Source organism: Manis javanica, chromosome 11 (assembly GCF_040802235.1).
Source record: "Manis javanica isolate MJ-LG chromosome 11, MJ_LKY, whole genome shotgun sequence".
In the NCBI taxonomy this organism is placed as follows: domain Eukaryota; kingdom Metazoa; phylum Chordata; class Mammalia; order Pholidota; family Manidae; genus Manis; species Manis javanica.
This window is the reverse complement of record NC_133166.1, coordinates 94,104,999-94,124,147: the sequence shown is the minus strand read 5'-3', so window position 1 is coordinate 94,124,147 and position 19,149 is coordinate 94,104,999. Positions and strand designations below refer to the sequence as shown.

Below are 19,149 nucleotides of genomic sequence, written 5' to 3'. Positions count from 1 at the left end.
TGGCATATAGTCAGTATTAATTAAGATATACTGAATTGGTGAAGGAATACATACACATAACCCAGCGAGCAACAATTCCTGGTGGATGTGAGCATCAGCATTATTTTTTATCTAATAGGTAAAATTCTTAAGTGAAAGAGAGTACAGACTATCTAAATTGCTTCCTAATAATACCTAAATAATGCTAAATAATGCTAAATAATACCTAAATAATTCCTAAATAATACCAGTTATTTTTTTCTAGCTATGAAAAGATACATTTTCCTACTATGCTACATTTCCTAGGCTACATTTCCTAGGCTATGTATATTCATAAAGGAGTATCTAGAAATTATTGTCCTCACAGAAAATGGTAATTTATACAAGAGTGTTCTGTTCATTGTGACAATAGCTCACAAGGTATTAATTAACCTAGCCAGTTTGTCCATCTAAAACAGTTTAAACAGCAAGAATTTCTGCAAACACTGAATGAGTCTCACAAAATTGATTCTTTCTTTTATTACTTTTCTTTAACAACAGAGGCATCATTAATGATAAGGATAAGAAAAAAAATCCCATGTAAATATCATGAACTTCTCTATATTTTAAATACAATTCCCTGGTTGCCACATCAAAAACTAAATACCAGCTAGCAGATTATAAATAACCATCTTAATATTTTGCAATTACATTTTTAATTAGCCAAGAAACCTCTTTAAATTAGAGTTTTTGCCTTGAGAAATCTTCCTAAAATATGTTAGTAGCATCTTCTAGCAACCAAGGATATCACAAAACTTTGAAGTTATTATCTGAATATGAATTTCTATTGTCCACTGAAAGGAGGGATTTAGAAGTCCCTGCTATGAACTATGGAAATGCCCTAGTGTAATCTCTTTGCTATCTAAATTCATAACGTCAACCTAAATTCATCTGCCCTGCCTTCATGAGCATTAAATAGAAAGGAGAGAAAGGAAGCAATACTAAATTGAGGTTTGTGGTAGATACAACAAGGAACTGATGTATAGCAAAATATCTTGAATATAGATGCAGGTGTCTACACGGTATGTGCCCACAACGTATGAATCTTTAGTCACTTTTCCCCAAACTCTTCTTCAACAAATTCTTACATAACTGCTCTAAACTACTTTCCTCAATTCTTTCATAATGTTATACATTAAATACATGTTAAAAGTCTACAAAATGGATTACTCTTTTGTTTCAATAAATAAAAAATGAGAGCCTGAAGAAAACTTAGACACCATGTATCTGCCCCCAGCCTATCCCAAGAAGACATTGTCTCTTCCACAATTACGTATAAAAGGATTCAGCAAGACTATCTCCTTCCATAAAGGGTCTAACATTCCAGTTTATTGCCTATGTACTGCACTCAACTTGCCAATCTTGCTAAAACTGTGGGCATTAAAGTATGGGGCAAATAGGAAATGTGTCAATTTACTGACTAAAATTCAGAAACCATTTGGTGACCTAATGTTTCTACTGGCCCAGTTATATCCAGCAGTCAAACTTGATCTACTATGTAGTATTTATTATGAACTTGTACATATGTATAATAATCATTTTATGACTATATGGTGGATTTTACCCCTGAAAAGGAGTATCCGATTTACCACAAGCTGCTGGATTGTTTGGAAAGGTAAAATAAAAATGATTTTTTTTTCTGAAAATGATTAAGTCTAAAGTCGGAGTAACCATTTTCATATAAATACTTTATGCCAACTGCCGGCTAGGATTTAAAGCCAGAAAGAGCCATTAGGCTCTGCAGCTTATACTTAGAATATTCTAAGACTGTGACCTATGAAAGTAAAACCTTTTGTAAAATTAGTACTCCTTCTGTAATCATAACGTGTCTATTTTGTATTTTTGGAGAAAACTTCATAGACTTGATTTTGTTAAGGTGATAAATACCAATATAAAATACTTACTGGTTCCAAAATAGGAAATTCAAAATCATACACTACTTTGCCCGTCATTGTTAAGTGTTTGCGCGACTTCTCCTTCTATGTCAGTCTGTAATCCAGTTACAAGAGCAGAAGAACTTAGTTAATAGGAAAACATGCGCTGGAACATGTACTTTCTGGTTCTTCCCCTATAATTTTTCTGATGTTAACAGAAATAAGGAAGAAGCTGACAGCCTTAAATCACACACACCAAAACCAAAAATACAAAACAATAAATTAATCAACTGATGCACACAAAATGCACCAAAATGCAAATCATAAGACTTGGATATGAAGCAAATGATAAGAATTTTCAACATCTCTCTTTTCAAATCTGTAAAATGTGGATACCTGCCCTGCTAATTTAAGGAGTTTTGTGATGAAGCTCTTAAGCAGTTTCTTTATGAACTAAAGAGATATCATTGGCTCTCTGATATATTTTTCAATCTAGGTAATCAGAAAACAGACTATAAATTAAATTATAACAAAATAAAAAATGAAGCAAGTATAAGCCAAGTGTTAAAAATACCTGAGTTTTCTATATCACAGAATACTGAAATTACAGATATTATGGACATTTGTTTTCTAAATCAAAATATACAGGTGTCTAAAAATACCTAAATTTTCCTGCAGACTCCAGAAGTCAAGCAAATGAAGAGGAATATTAAAGAAAAGGGAGTGGAAGATTCACAACTCCATGTATAAGAAGCAAATGGGAAGAAAAATGAGTGTGACTTGGCCTACCAGCTTACCATCTGTAACCCGTGGTTGTTAAGCTCTGATCAGAATCACTTAGATGAGTTTGCTAAGTTTCTCTAAAGTCGTTTGAACTCATTAAATTAGTGATTAGCCTGGTAGTACAGCTTTGGAAATCTACTTATGGTGAGCAATGAATTATTTAAGCTTATTTCATACTTGTAAAAAAGGAGGAGATAAACCGTGGCTTCAAAGAAGGCTGTAAGGGTGACTGAGAATCAGAGAGAACCAAACAACTGAGAATCGTGTATCAAGAGTAGCAAAAATTTGGCACATCTCTGTAACATCAAGCCAGTGATGGTCCCCAAAGATTAGTACATCAAATGCAGGTGATGGTATCTGCTCTATTTTTGTCTTCTTTGGATAGAACTCCAGAACCAACCTTTTGATTCCCCTAAGGAGTAGAAGATAGAGCTCGTTAAAACTTAAGTTGATTTTCTCTAAGTTGGTTCTTGGCAAACATAGGTGCTATTTTTCTTACAAAATTCTTATAAGAATCATCATGTCATTGCTAATCTACTTTCACCTTCACTGCACTGAGCAAGTCTGCATATTCCTGGGGCTGTGGAAGACTCTCTGAGGGTCTGAGTGTTTGGCCCTCTTCTCTGACCCCTCTTCAAGTTCTTTTGTAGAATATGACAGTCAATAAAAATAAAAGGGACTTGCATTCATTTTTCTATGTATCTCACCTATTCATAAACAATAGGTTTCAGGAAACAGTAAGACTAATTCTCCAAAACTGAGGAAAGCAATGTTCACAGAATTTCTATTTCGAGTTCAAAATGTAGCCTTTAAGGGGTAGGACCCTTAATACTCTTCAAAGTTATTGAAGACATCAAGGTGCCTTTGATTATGCCAGTTATATCTACTGATATTTACCATATCACAAATCAAAACTGTAAAAGGATTTATCACACTGAACAAGGCAATTTCTAAACATAGACATATAAATGGGCCACTATGAGAATTGTTAAACCTTATTTCTGAAACACATGAAAATTTAAACAAGATACCATTTTCATATAACAATTGTTTAAATTTTGGCATTTGTTGTTTGTTCTGTTTGAGTGATAGATAATACAGTGCTGGCTTAGAGAAATTCTACTCTATTATACTGCTTATAAGTAGATATAACCTGAAGAGCAAAATGACAAAAATAACAACTAGCCCTTCATGATATTTTCTATTTTTGGGAATCCCCCAAATATTCAATCATTGTTATTCTTATTTTACAGTTGAGAAAAGAACATTCTGATAAAGCAATAGACTTATGATCTCATAACTCATAAGCAGTGGAACTTTTGTTAGAACTTGGAAAATAGTCTTTTAAGAATCTATCCAAAGGAAGTAAACAAAGACGTGTACAAACATTTATATAAGAGTTCCTAGCTGAAACATTGTTTGTATTAGTGGAAAACTGTAATCCACCTAAATATCCAACATTTAGAATTGGCCAGTACAACATTTCCATAGACTAAACCTTACATCACAGTGAGAACTGTACTCTTATTCATGGATAAATTGTCATAATTGAGACTTAATAATGTTTAAGACATGAATGAATACAAAATAATACACAAGTGTAAAAAATCACGTTTTAATGTAAAATTTAATGATTGAGGGGTAAATATTGAATGAAACAGCATGATCAGTGTGTTAAATTAATTAAACAGGAGGCCTAATGGTGATTCAGACACCATGTCAGGCAACAGAATAACACCCAAACCTAAACCTGGACATGCCTCGAAGTTACAAAATTGAAACCTAAGGACAGCCAATCACAGCAGCCAATTAGGCATTAAGCTGTAGGCAATCAATAATTTCCTATGTGCTTCCAATTTTACTCTCTAAGTCTCTCCCCTGATATCCTGTCAAACACTTCTAAGCCATTTTGGTTTGGCACTTCCCCATTCTAATTGACTTTTGCTCAAATAAACTCTTAAAATGTTTAATGTGTCTCAGCTTATCATTTAACAAATGTGATTATAGTTTTATAAAATCTACATATGAGTATAGGTGTAGAAAAATGTCTAGAGGTTTAAGCAGATGTGTAGTAGATTACTACTTCCTTGTCTCTGTGTTGATGCATGCTAGTTACTTAACAAATATTTGTTGATCAACTAAATAAATGAATGACATTTTAAAACAAGGAATCCCTTCGGAGGGATTACAGGTAATTTTGTCTTTTTCTTCTTTGCAATTTTCAATATTTAATGAATTCCATCTGTAATAAATCAGAATATTATAAAGCATAATCATGCTGGGAAATATCATTAGGAATTTTGGGATAAAAGCTGCAAATATAGACATCCCACAATCCAATTAAAAACATTCACATCTTATTTTCCTATTGTTTTACTTATTTCACAGCAATAATACGTAACAGATATTATAGAAAAATGGCCAGCTTAATATTGTACAGCTAATTATGATAGGGGTTGAGTGTAGAAGTTAGGTCACTTGGTGTCCAGGCATGTAATTTTTCTATTACACCAAACTGCTTAGATTCCAGACACATAATGAAAAAGTGACAATATGGGCACTGCAAAATTCACTGTTAGGCAGTTCTTTACTTATAAGTAAAATGATTTGCTAAGTATTCAATGTTATCAGAAAACTTCAAAGGTTTAAGAAATGCTGCCTTTTTATGTGACACAAATTGTTCTGTGGAGTTTGTACAATTCTTAAAGATGTTTCCAAATGTGTGCAAGTGTGAAGAGCATATGTGCATTACTCTGGGGTTTATAGCTTTTGTAAGATTTGTAACAGGGTCTGTAATTTAAAAATAAAAAAGTTTGAGAATAACAAGCCAGAGGAGGAGGGGGGAAATGATGGTAAATAAAAGGTTTTCAAGAGAAAAAGGAACTACTGTTAATTGTGTCTTCCTCTTTTTTATTCCTGGAATGTATTTTTTTAATGCAAATGATTTGGTTTTATGGCTTTGCTTTCTAAGCAGTGATGCTAGCAATGATAACCTTGGGTTAATACTACAGGCTAAATGGTCTGTATGGAATAAACTTAATCAGGTACTGAGAAATCTATTTAATAACTTTCTTATTCCTAGTTAATCATAAATGCAAAATACTTCAAAAGTGACTTCAAAATGGAGCATTTCAACACTGTAAGTCACTTTTTTTGTATTTTGCATTGAAGTCTAATTAGAAAAGGAAAATTATTAAATAGATGGCTTAGTTTCTTGTCCTATAAAATGTGCTTCCGGTACAGGAAGTTTGTAAACCTGCTCTGAGCAAATGCAGATTGAACACTTCTCTATGTATTTCACAAGTATTGCTTAACTTAAAATTTAACTCTTCCTCTGCTCAATAAAATAAGCGAATATCTGCTTCTTTTCCTTACCTCAAACTTGACTGGCAAGATCTAGAGACCTCTGGAATACAGTTTAAAACTCTTAACAGGATTTGTGTCACTACTATCCCCTGCAAATATCTCCTGAGCTACAATTTCAAATCTATGCAACAAACAGAAACAAAATGAAACGCAAATTCTCCTCGAACCCAAAGGGTTACATATGCAAATATCGTAACAGAATTAACACCATCCAAATGGTATGCTTCTGGTACACTCCATCTGCCTTAGCTGAATAAATGCTTAAATCATCAACCAGTGTGAAGAGCATTTCTTGTTCCAGTTTTTGAGATGAAATCACTATTTCTAAGACTAAAGTAATTATAAGTTGTAGGAGACTAAGATATGTTAAGCCACTTTATTTCAAACCCAAATGTCTTTTTCACTGCATTTTCTAAAACAAAATTACTAAAATAGTATTCACACTCAAAAGTTAGCTTTATTATTTGATCAAATCTTCTCCAGTATCTAGTTCTGAGCTCTATTCTCTTGGCCTGTCAAATACCTTAGAGGAAGGGCAAATCAGAATATCAGTCTTTTTACAGTTAATTTTTCAATATTGTCTTTCTTTTTGCATAACACTGCAACACAGTTAAATACCCAGGAATGTTCTGCATAAGTAACCGAAATGACTATCTTTTAATTAAAACTTAAAGAAGTCAGCAAGTTACTCCCTAGGGATCGTTAGGGCTGTCAAGCAGCGCTGCTCAAGTTCAGGGATGGGGAACATGGGTGAAATCACGTGGGGCTCTAATTTCCCTACCTCACCGCCCCTAGAAAAGCTGCTTGCTTTCTTCGGGAGCTGTTAGTGAAGGAAACACCTTACCGTTTGATTCCACAGTACACTAAGACCCCCAAATGCAAACTGGCATTTGTTACAAGGAAATAAAGTTCCCTGAACCGTGTCTCATTCAAAAAGGCAGAGGACACGCAGACTTCTTAAAGCAGTGAATACTAGGTTTCCCTCTGTCCTCTGTCCTTTCTTCCAAGTCAGATACAAACTAAAAGCTAAGGAGAGTGGGAGAGAAAAATGGAGTAAAATAATGCTTACAGTTCTCAGAGTTACATGAGATCCTTCAGCTCCTTAATGCCTCTAGCTTTCTGTCAGGATCGCTTTCCAGCCAGGGACCACAGAGAAATTCAAGTCTTATCCTGAGTAGGAGGGGCTAAAATGTGGGCTGTTTCCTTTAGTCTTCGCAGATGTTTTAAGGTGGAATTAAAGAGGAAGCGAGGGAAAGAGGCTTTCTCACAGAAGCTAATATCTTAAATGTAATTTGTTACTTGTCAGAACCAGGAGTTTGAAATCAGAAAACATGCTTAAATACTACACAAGTTAACAGGTCCTAAATTACACGGATGCTAGTGTGTGCATGTGTGCATGTGTTTCTGGAAGTACTTCTTGTCCTTAAGTAGTTATTGCTTCCTCTTTTTTTTTCCAAACAAGTATGGACAAAATTGAAAAAAGGAATAACCTAGAGCATTTCTGCATTCTTTAAAAAGGCAAAGTTTATAACAAACTCAAAATATAAAAATGTACATTTTGAAGATGAACAATGTAAAACCACTTAAGAAATCAAATCTTTTCAAGTATTTCCTCCCCAAATTCAAAACATCTGAGTTGATAAGTGTGTGTTTGTAACTTTGAGAGTAATGGCATATCAATAAGTTAAGATTTGGGAGGGGAAAATATCAAATCAGGTTGAATTACAAATTTGCAATATAAATTCAAATACTCGATATCTCTGTAGTAAAGAGGGCGTACTGTTTAAATTTATCCAAATTCCACATGAATAGATTTGTGTTTTTAAAGACTGACGTACTCATTTAGTATATCTTGTTTTCAGATACAGGATCTTTTATATTTTGCCTTCTTTCAGATACCGAGCACACTCTCCCAGCTGTCTTCTAACATTTTCAAAGAATGTAATTTCTTCAGCCTCCATCATTAAATCTTCAGAATTAGCAGCTCCTGTAGCCCAAGATTCAACTCCTCTTTGTTTTTATTTTCTCCTATAAATTCAACCTGATATATTACAAATCTCACCTTCATAAAAAGGCCTGTAGTATCTCATGGGGATCAAGATCTTTCTCTTTCCAATGACCCCAAATTTCTTGAAAGATGCTGCGCTAAATAGAGGAACAGAGCGCACAATGCTACTTTTCACCTTTTTACCCCAGGTACCAATGGTGAAAGAAAGAATATATTTTGTTGGGTATGTTCATCCTAAGATGAAGAAAGACTGATAAAGAAAGACCTCCTTGAAAAGCAACTTCTTAGTGCTAGAGTCAGTTTATAATAAAAGGTTGTACCTCTTAATATTCGGAGAGGGTATTCAGTAGTGTGCCACATGTTAAAGATAAGAAAAATGCTGTATTAATGCTTTCAAAGAAAATACCAGTTTGTTATAGCTATGGTTTAAACACATGGGGAGGTGTTTGCCTCTTTCCAACCTTACTAAATCACACTGGCCCATCTCCATGCTTGGAGTGAACGAAATCTTCTGCAGGTATGTCTCCTCCTTCTGTAAGTGATGTAGACCACCTCCCATTGTCCATTCTAGGTTCTGTGGCCTCCATTCCCACATCCACTTTGGTTCCCTACCTGAGATCTCCCTTTTCACACAGACGGATGGTACAAGTTCAGATTTACTGTCTTCACTTAGTCCCATTTCTTCCAAAAATATTTCCAGTATTAGCCTGCTGGAAAGAAGCTCCACCTCCACCTCAGGTAAGAGAGAGCCTGCCTTCCCAGCCTACCACGGGCTTAGGGTGGGTCAAATAGTTCCGACGACCCCTCTTCCCCGAGCCTGACCGTCAGTGAAGATGAGTTAGGAGAAGGAGTACATGCGCAACGCATCTGAAGCTGAGCGACATCGTAGCAGCCTCTTTAAATCTAATCCCTTTTGCATTATTGCCAAAGAATTTCATGCCACTTGCTATTAATTATCAACATCTAAAAATTTTAGACTGAGAATAATAAGTTAATTTTAGTACTGGATAAGTAAGCAAAGGAATAGCCTCAAAACTGGCAGAATTAGGTAACAAAGATGTACCTAGTTTTCGAAACCTATGGCTCAAAATGCAGAAAGAAGAACTTGATTGGTTTTTTTCTCCCTTCACATGCAGTAGCTTTCTGTTCTCTTTTTTTATCACTTCCACTGCACCTATCATGTACTCTACATGGAAGTGATTTGTCTCCTGTGAACTTAGACGTGCGGAATGAGATACTATTGATAGTTAAATCCATAAATCCAAGAAAATAATTAGCCAGCACGTTAATGAACACTCTCTAAGTGTGCTAATAATTGCTGATCATAACATGTTCCTCTTATCCACTACTAGCTGTGAGTATTCTCATCCATAATGCAACTATACTTATAGAAAAATAGTAAGCTGGTATTGTTACTATTTATCTATGAATGTCATTAATATAACTCATTCCTCTATGTATAAACAAAATCACGTTACTAAGACACTGGAATTAAAGAAAATCGAAGTAATTCTCACCTACTTTCTTTTTGGCATCCAACTAATCGACCCTTACTCTCTTTCAAGACAGGACTATTCGCCTTCCACACTTTTCCCTTAAATTTCACTGAAATAACCCTACTCATTATTCAAGGCTTCACTCCATTATTACTTTGCTGGAAAATTTCTCTGCCTGCTCCCCTTTCCATCATAAATCTCGCCCGGGTGTTTGCGTTCAAATGAACTGCCTGGCCCTTTGCTGCCTCTCTTCGCCTGCTTATTTTGGCTAGAATTTATCTTACAATTATTGGTAAGCAGAATATACCAAAGCCAGAGGATTCTATTTAAATTTTTAGAATTTTACAAGATCCACAGGACACTAGCACAAACTTGAAGATTTTTAAGTGGAAAGAAGTTTCAATAAATGCTTGATATTAAAATTCCTGGCTAGCTGGGGGCTAGAAATAGTCTTAACTTCAACCTAGGAAAATAAATACATTTCTTTTATCTTATGTTATGGAAGTCATAGCTACTTCACCTTGTTATATAGAAAAAGAATAAAAACTGCATGTCCCACCACTAAGGGATAATAATGGTTAAGCATTTTATGGTATATCATTCTGTTTTTTTATTTTATGCATGTACATATAATTCATAATATCATTTTACAAATACACTGTTTTGGAATCTCTATTTCTCCCTATTCAGAGCATGCTGGAAGGATTTTTCCATGCCAATAAGATATTTTTAGTGGTTGTATAATATTACAGTGTATGGCTGCATTATAATTTCTTAAAAGATAACTGATTTCAAGATATGCTGTCTCTAATATTTTCACTATTATAAGCAAAACTAACATTTTGCAACCAAATGTCACCTCAAATCCACAATTAATTGAAGGGGCAAGTTTTGATGTGAAATGGAGAAGTTAATATTTATATGTTTCTTTGTGGATGGATGGAGAACATCCTGGATGTCCAAAGAGATGTAGACAGAAAGGGGAGATTGGGAAGCACACAAGAAGGAACAGGAGAGGAGAACAGCAATCATTTACTGAAGTTTCAGAAAACATATCTGTGCAATTTCATTTAATTTTCAACTGCACTATGGCAGGTTATCACCCACATTTTATAAACAAGAAGCTAAGGCACAAGTTGATTGAATCGCCCAACGTAATTACTGAGTCTTTGAGCAGAGATCCAAATTCATGTCTTCCTGAATTCAAAGTCCGTGGCTTTTTTTTTCCAGTTTTTTTAACATACATAATATAAAACGAGTTTAACCGACATCACCGTCACCATTTTGAATAGGCAGAACGTTATCTAATAATAATAGCATTCATTCTTCTGTAAAATACGTTTAAAAAAAAACTATTAAGGAAACAAGAAGCTGAAGTTTTTGGACAAACTCTTCTGTTTGCTGTTGTTTGTTTATTTGTTTTTCCAGTTTTTTTGAGATGTCATTGACATATAGCTTAAGATGTACAGCATGACTTGTCTTACATATATTGTGAAATGATTACAATAAATTTAGTTAACATCCATCATCTATAGATACAAAAGAAAAAAGAAAAAAAATATTTTCCTGGTGATGAGAACTTTTATGATTTAATCTCATAGTAACTTTCAGATATACTGTACAACAGTGTTAACTATAGTCATTATGTTATACATCATATCCCCAGTACTTACTTATGACTGGAATTTTATACCTTTGGACTACTTTCATTTAACACTCCCACCCTCCACAACCTGCCTCTTAAAACGACAAATCTGATATCATTTTTTTTTTTTGAGAGGGCATCTCTCATATTTATTGATCAAATGGTTGTTAACAACAATAAAATTCTGTATAGGGGGGTCAATGCTCAATGCACAATCATTAATCCATCTCAAGCCTAATTCTCGTCAGCCTCCAATCTTCTGAAGCATAACGAACAAGTTCTTACATGGTGAACGAATTCTTACATAGTGAATAAGTTCTTACATGGTAAACAGTACAGGGCATTCATCACAGAAACTTTTGGTTTTGATCACGCATTATGAACTATAAACAATCAGGTCAAATATGAATATTCATTTGATTTTTATACTTGATTTATATGTGGATCCCACATTTCTCCCTTTATTCTTATTCTTATTCTTATTTTTATTTTTAATAAAATGCTGAAGTGGTAGGTAGATGTGAGATAAAGTTAGAAAACATAGTTTAGCGTTGTAAGAGAGCAATTGCAGATGATCAGGTGTGTGCCTGTAGCCTATGTGCTAATCCGAGCAAGACAAGGGCAATAAAACATCCACGGATGCAGAAGCTTTCTCTCAAAGCAGGGGGGGTGAGGTTCTGAGCCTCACCTCTGTTGATCCCCAAATTCTCACCTGATGGCCCCCCTGCGACTGTGCCTGTCTTAGGTTGTTCCTCCCTTGAGGAATCTTACCCGTCTCTGGCTAACCAGTCATCTTCCGGGGCCATACAGGGAAATGTAAAGTTGGTAAGTGAGAGAGAAGCCATATTGTTTGAAAAGGTTAGCTTTTTACTTCTTTGCAGATTTATGCCCTGTGGCTTCTATGCCCAGCACTTGTCTCGAGGTATCTTTACCACCTGGAGGAATTATGATACTTGGTAAATTCGATATGAGGCACGAATTCTATTTAAGGGTTTCATGACTTACATTCAGGTCTTTGATCCATTTTGAGTTTACCTTTGTATATGGGGTGAGACAATGGTCCAGTTTCATTCTCCTACATGTAGCTGTCCAGTTTTGCCAGCATCATCTGTTGAAGAGACCGTCATTTTGCCATTGTATGTCCATGGCTCCTTTATCAAACATTAATTGACCATATATGTTTGGGTTAATGTCTGGAGTCTCTAATCTGTTCCACTCTGCCCATTTTTTAATTGAGTTATTTGTTTTTTGTTTGTTGAGGCACGTGAGCTCTTTATATATTTTGGATGTCAAGCCTTTATCGTATCTGTCATTTATGAAAATATTCTCCCATACTGTAGGGTTCCTTTTTGTTCTATTGATGGTGTCCTTCGCTGTAGAGAAGCTTTTCAGCTTAATGTAGTCCCACTTGCTCATTTTTGCTGTTGTTTTCCTTGCCTGGGGAGATATGTTCAAGAAGAGGTCACTCATGTTTATGTTTAAGAGGTTTTTGCCTATGTTTTTTTCCAAGAGTTTAATGGTTTCATGACTTACATTCAGGTCTTTGATCCATTTTGAGTTTACCTTTGTATATGGGGTGAGACAATGGTCCAGTTTCATTCTCCTACATGTAGCTGTCCAGTTTTGCCAGCATCATCTGTTGAAGAGACCGTCATTTTGCCATTGTATGTCCATGGCTCCTTTATCAAACATTAATTGACCATATATGTTTGGGTTAATGTCTGGAGTCTCTAATCTGTTCCACTGGTCTGTGGCTCTGTTCTTGTGCCAGTACCAAATTGTCTTGATTACTATGGCTTTGTAGTAGAGCTTGAAGTTGGGGAGTGAGATCCCCCCTACTTTATTCTTCTTTTTCAGGATTGCTTTGGCTATTTGGGGTCTTTGGTGTTTCCATATGAATTTTTGAATTATTTGTTCCAATTCATTGAAGAATGTTGCTGGTAATTTGAGAGGGATTGCGTCAAATCTGTATATTGCTTTGGGCAGGATGGCCATTTTGACGATATTAATTCTTCCTAGCCATGAGCATGGGATGAGTTTCCACTTATTAGTGTCCCCTTTAATTTCTCTTTAGAGTGACTTGTAGTTTTCAGAGTATAAGTCTTTCACTTCTTTGGTTAGGTTTATTCCTAGGTATTTTATTCTTTTTGATGCAATAGTGAATGGAATTGTTTTCCTGATTTCTCTTTCTATTGGTTCATTGTTAGTGTATAGGAAAGCTACAGATTTCTGTGTGTTAATTTTGTATCCTGCAACTTTGCTGTATTCCGATATCAGTTCTAGTAGTTTTGGAGTGGAGTCTTTAGGGTTTTTTATGTACAGTATCATATCATCTGCAAATAGTGACAGTTTAACTTCTTCTTTACCAATCTGGATTCCTTGTATTTCTTTGTTTTGTCTGATTGCCATGGCTAGGACCTCCAGTACTATGTTAAATAACAGTGGGGAGAGTGGGCATCCCTGTCTGGTTCCCGATCTCAGAGGAAATGCTTTCAGCTTCTTGCTGTTCAGTATAATGCTGGCTGTGGGTTTATCATATATGGCCTTTATTATGTTGAGGTACTTGCCCTCTATTCCCATTTTGCTGAGAGTTTTTATCATGAATGGATGTTGAATTTTGTCAAATGCTTTTTCAGCATCTATGGAGATGATCATGTGGTTTTTGTCTTTCTTTTGTTGATGTGGTGGATGATGTTGATGGATTTTCGAATGTTGTACCATCCTTGCATCCCTGGGATGAATCCCACTTGGTCATGGTGTATGATCCTTTTGATATACTGTTGACTTGTGTTTGCTAATATTTTATTGAGTATTTTTGCATCTACATTCATCAGGGATATTGGTCTGTAATTTTCTTTTTTGGTGGGGTCTTTGCCTGGTTTTGGTATTAGGGTGATGTTGGCTTCATAGAATGAGTTCGGGAGTATTCCCTCTTCTTCTATTTTTTGGAACACTTTAAGGAGAATGGGTATTATGTCTTCTCTGTGTGTCTGATAAAATTCCGAGGTAAATCCGTCCGGCCCCAGGGTTTTGTTCTTGGGTAGTTTTTTGATTACCGTTTCAATTTCTTTGCTCGTAATTGGTTTGTTTAACTTTTGTGTTTCCTCCTTGGTCAGTCTTGGGAGGTTGTATTTTTCTAGGAAGTTGTCCATTTCTTCTAGGTTTTCCAGCTTGTTGGCATATAGGTTTTCATAGTAGTCTTTAATAATTCTTTGTATTTCTGTGGAGTCTGTCGTGATTTTTTCATTCTCATTTCTGATTATGTTGATTTGTGTTGATTCTCTTCTTCTCTTAAGAAGTTGGGCTAGAGGCTTATCTATTTTGTTTATTTTCTCAAAGAACCAGCTCTTGGTTTCGTTGATTTTTGCTACTGTTTTATTCTTCTCAATTTTGTTTATTTCTTCTCTGATCTTTATTATGTCCCTCCTTCTGCTGACTTTAGGCCTCATTTGTTCTTCTTTTTCCAGTTTCGATAATCGTGATGTTAGACTATTCATTTGGGATTGTTCTTCCTTCTTCAAGTATGCCTGGAATGGTATATACTTTCCTCTTAAGACTGCTTTTGCTGCGTCCCACAGAAGTTGGGGCTTAGTGTTGTTGTTGTCATTTGTTTCTATATATTCCTGGATCTCTATTTTGATTTGTTCATTGATCCATTATTTAGAAGAATGTTGTTAAGCCTCCATGTGTTTGTGAGCCTTTTTGTTTTCTTTGTAGAATTTATTTATACTTTTATACCTTCGTGGTCTGAAAAATTGGTTGGTAGAATTTCAATATTTTGGAATTTACTAAGGCTCTTTTTGTGAGCTAGTATGTGGTCTATTCTGGAGAATGTTCCATGTGCACTTGAGAAGAATGTATATCCTGTTGCTTTTGGATGTATAGTTCTATAAATGTCTGTTAGGTCCATCTGTTCTAGTGTGTTATTCAGTGCCTGTGTGTCCTTACTTATTTTCTGCCTGGTGGATCTATCCTTTGGGGCAAATGGTGTGTTAAAGTCTCCTAAAATGAATGCATTACAGTCTATTTCCCTCTTTAGTTCTGTTATTATTTGTTTCACAAATGCTGGTGCTCCTGTGTTGGGTGCATATGTATTTAGAATGGTTATATCCTCTTGTTGGACTGAGCCCTTTATCATTATGTAGTGTCCTTCTTTATCTCTTGTTACTTTCTTTGTTTTGAAGTCTATTTTGTCTGATATTAGTACTGTAACCCCTGCTTTCTTCTCACTGTTGTTTGCCTGAAATATGTTTTTCCATCCCTTTACTTTTAGTCTGTGCTTGTCTTTGGGTTTGAGGTGAGTTTCTTGTAAGCAGCATATAGATGGGTCTTGCTTTTTTATACATTCTATTACTCTGTATCGTTTGATTGGTGCATTAAGTCCATTTACATTTAGGGTGACTTGAGAGATATGTACTTATTGACATTGCATGCTTTAGATTTGTGGTTACCAAAGGTTCAAGGTTAGCTTCTTTAGTATTTTACTGCCTAACTTAGCTCGCTTATTGAGCTGTTATATACACTGTTTGGAGATTCTTTTCTTCTCTCCCTTCTTATTCCTCCTCCTCCATTCTTCATATGTTGTGTGTTTTGTTCTGTGCTCTTTTTGGGAGTGCTCCCATCTACAGCAGTCCCTGTAGGATGCTCTGTAGAGGTGGTTTGTGGGAAGCAAATTCCCTCAGCTTTTGCTTGTCTGGGAATTGTTTAATCCCGCCATCATATTTAAATGATAGATGTGCTGGATACAGTATCCTTGGTTCAAGGCCCTTCTGTTTCATTGCATTAAGTATATCATGCCATTCTCTTCTGGCCTGTAGGGTTTCTGTCGAGAAGTCTGATGTTAGCCTGATGGGTTTTCCTTTATAGGTGACCTTTTTCTCTCTAGCTGCCTTTAAAACCCTTTCCTTGTTCTTGATCCTTGCCATTTTAATTACTATGTGTCTTGGTGTTGTTCTCCTTGGATCCTTTCTGTTGGGGGTTCTGTGTAATTCCATGGTCTGTTCGATTATTTCCTCCCCCAGTTTGGGGAAGTTTTCAGCAATTATTTCTTCAAAGAGACTTTCTATCCCTTTTCCTCTTTTTTCTTCTTCTGGTACCCCTATAATACGAATATTATTCCTTTTGGCTTGGTCACATAGTTCTCTTAGTGTTGTTTCATTCCTGGAGATCCTTTTATCTCTCTCTATGTCCGCTTCTATACGTTCCTGTTCTCTGGTTTCTATTCCTTCAATGGCCTCTTGCATCTTATCCATTCTGCTTATAAATCCTTCCAGGGATTGTTTCACTTCTGTGATCTCCTTCCTGACATCTGTGATCTCCCTCCAGACTTCATCCCACTGCTCTTGCATTTTTCTCTGCATCTCATCCCATTGCTCTTGCACTTTTCTCTGCATCTCTGTCAGCATGTTCATGATTTTTATTTTGAATTATTTTTCAGGAGGACTGGTTAGGTCTGTCTCCTTCTCAGGTGTTGTCTCTGTGATCTCTGTCTGCCTGTAGTTTTGCCTTTTCATGGTGATAGAGATAGTTTGCAGAGCTGGTATGAGTGACGGCTGGAAGAGCTTCCCTTCTTGTTGGTTTGTGGCCTTCCTCTCCTGGGAGAATAGCGACCTCTAGTGGCCTATGGTTGGCAGCTGTGCACAGACAGGACTTCTGCTACCTGCCTGTTTGCTATGGAGTTTATCTCCGCTGTTGCTGTGGGCGTGGCCTGGCTGGGGCTGCTCCTCCAAAATGGTGGAGCCCCGTTGAAGGGGGAGTGGCCGGGAGGCTATTTATCTCCGTAAGGGGCCTCTGTGCTCCCTGTTGCCCAGGGGGTTAGAGTGCCCAGAGATCCCCAGATTCTGGGCCTCTGGTCTAAGTGTCCTGTCCTGCCCCTTTAAGCCTTCCAAAAAGCACTCTCCAAACCAAAACAACAAAAGCCCCAATGAAAGAGGAAAAAAAAAAAAAAAAAGGAAAAAACGCACGGTTTTCTGCGCCGGTCCCAGGCACCTGCTCACCGGTCCTGCTGCCCTGCCTCCCTAGCACTGGGGTCCCTGTCCCTTCACAGCTTCCAATAAGCACCCGCCAAAAAAAAAATTAGGGGAAAACGCGCAATATTGTTTGTCCTCAGGCGTCGGTCCCAGGCACCCGCCCACCCGCCCTGCCGTCCTTCCTCCCTAGCACTGGAGTCCCTGTCCCCCTAAGGCCTCCAAAAAGCACTAGCCAAAAAGAAAAAAAAAGGGAGAAACGCGCGATTTTCTTTATCCGCCAGGCACCCGCCCACCGATCTTGCTGCCCTGCCTCCCTGGTATTGGGGTCCCCATCCCTCCAAGGCTTCCAAAAAGCACTCGCCAAAAGAAAGGGAAAAACGCGCGATTTTCTTTGTCCTCAGGCACCGGTCCCAGGCACCCGCTCACCGGTCCTGCCGCCCCACCTCCCTGGCATTGGGGTCCCTGTCCCTTTAAGGCTTCCAAAAAGCACTCACCAAAAAAAAAGAAAAAAAAAGGGAAAAGTGCACCATATTCTTTGTCCTCAGGTGCCGGCCCCAGGCACCCGCCCACCGGTCCCACCGCCCTGCCTCCCCAGTACTGGGAAAAACGCGCGATTTTCCCTGTCCCCAGGCGCCGGTCTCAGGCACCCACTCACCGGTCCTGCCACCCTGCCTCCCCAGTACTGGGAAAAACGTGCAATTTTCTTTGTCCTCAGGCGCCGGTCTCAGGCACCCACTCACTGGTCTTGCTGCCCTGTTTCACTGGTATTGGGGTCCCTGTCCCTTTAAGGCTTTCAAAAAGCACTCACCAAAAAAAAAAAAAAAAAAAAAAAAAACCGCTCCGGTTTCCACCCACCAGGAGCCGGGGGGAGGGGCACTTGGATCCCACCAAACCGGGGCTTGTATCTTACCCCCTTCGCAAGGCGCTGGGTTCTTGCAGGTGTGGATGTGGTCTGGATGTTGTCCTGTGTCCTCTGATCTCTATTTTAAGAAGAGTTTTCTTTGTTATATTTTCATAGCTCTATGTGGTTTTGGGAGGAGATTTCCACTGCTCTACTCACGCCGCCATCTTGGCTCCTCCTCCTGATATCATTTTTTATGAGTTTGGTATTTGTTTTTCTTTAGACTCCACATAAAGTGAGAAAAGTGTTTGTCTTTCTCTGACTTATTTCATTTATCATAATGTTTTCAAGGTCCATCCATGTTGTCACAAATGGCAGGATTTCCTTCTTTTCTATGGTTGGATAATACTCTATTTTGTGTGTGTGTGTGTATCTCACCATTTCTTTATTTTTCTATGGACACTTAGGTTTTTTCCATGTCTTGACTATTGTAAAAAATACTGCTATGAACTTTGGGGTGCAGATATCTCTTCTACATAGTATTTCTGTTTCCTTCAGATATATTCCCAGAAGTGGAATTGCTGGATCATATGGTACGTCTATTTTTAATTTTTTTCAGGAACCTCCATACTGTTTTCTTGGTGGCTATTCCAATTTATAATCCACAAACAATGCACAAGGGGTCCCTTTTCCCCACATCCTTGCCGGCAGGTATTATCTCTTGTCTTTCTGCTGATGACCATTCCAATATATGTGAAGTGATTTCTCACTGTGGTTTGGTTTGCATTTCCCTCATGATTAGCATTGTTGAGGAACTTTTCACATATTTGTTGGCCAATTGTATCTTCTTTGGAAAAGCATCTATTCAGGTTTTCTTGGCCCATTTTTAAATTGGGTTATTTGGGTCTGCTATTGAGTTACATGAATTCTTTACATATTTTGAATATTAACTCCTTATCAGATATATGATTTGCAAACATTTTCCCATTCTGTAGGTTGTCTGTTCATTGTGTTGATTCTTTTGCTGGGCAGAAGCTTTTTAGTTTGGCTTAGTCCCATTTGTTTGTTCTGGAAACCTTTTCTTGGTAAGCAAGTGGGAAGTGTGCTAGTGTTCTCTCCAAGACAAAACTTACAAACCTTCTTAAGCCA

The 19,149-nt window shown here is 37.1% G+C and overlaps 1 protein-coding gene across 3 annotated transcripts in view; it reads right to left on the bottom strand.

Annotated features, from left to right (window-relative positions):
- PLA2G4A (phospholipase A2 group IVA) overlaps positions 1-19,149 on the bottom strand; it is a 169,665-nt gene that overhangs the window by 129,921 nt on the left and 20,595 nt on the right. The window contains exon 1 of one of the 3 annotated variants that reach the window (XM_017681139.3): positions 7,111-7,216. The exons of 1 other annotated variant lie outside the window; for it this stretch is intronic. The gene's annotated coding sequence lies outside the window, so the exon portion shown is untranslated. Of the gene's footprint in view, positions 1-7,110; positions 7,217-19,149 lie in introns of those variants that run through there. One more of the 3 variants, XM_037009887.2, reaches the window with a different exon arrangement.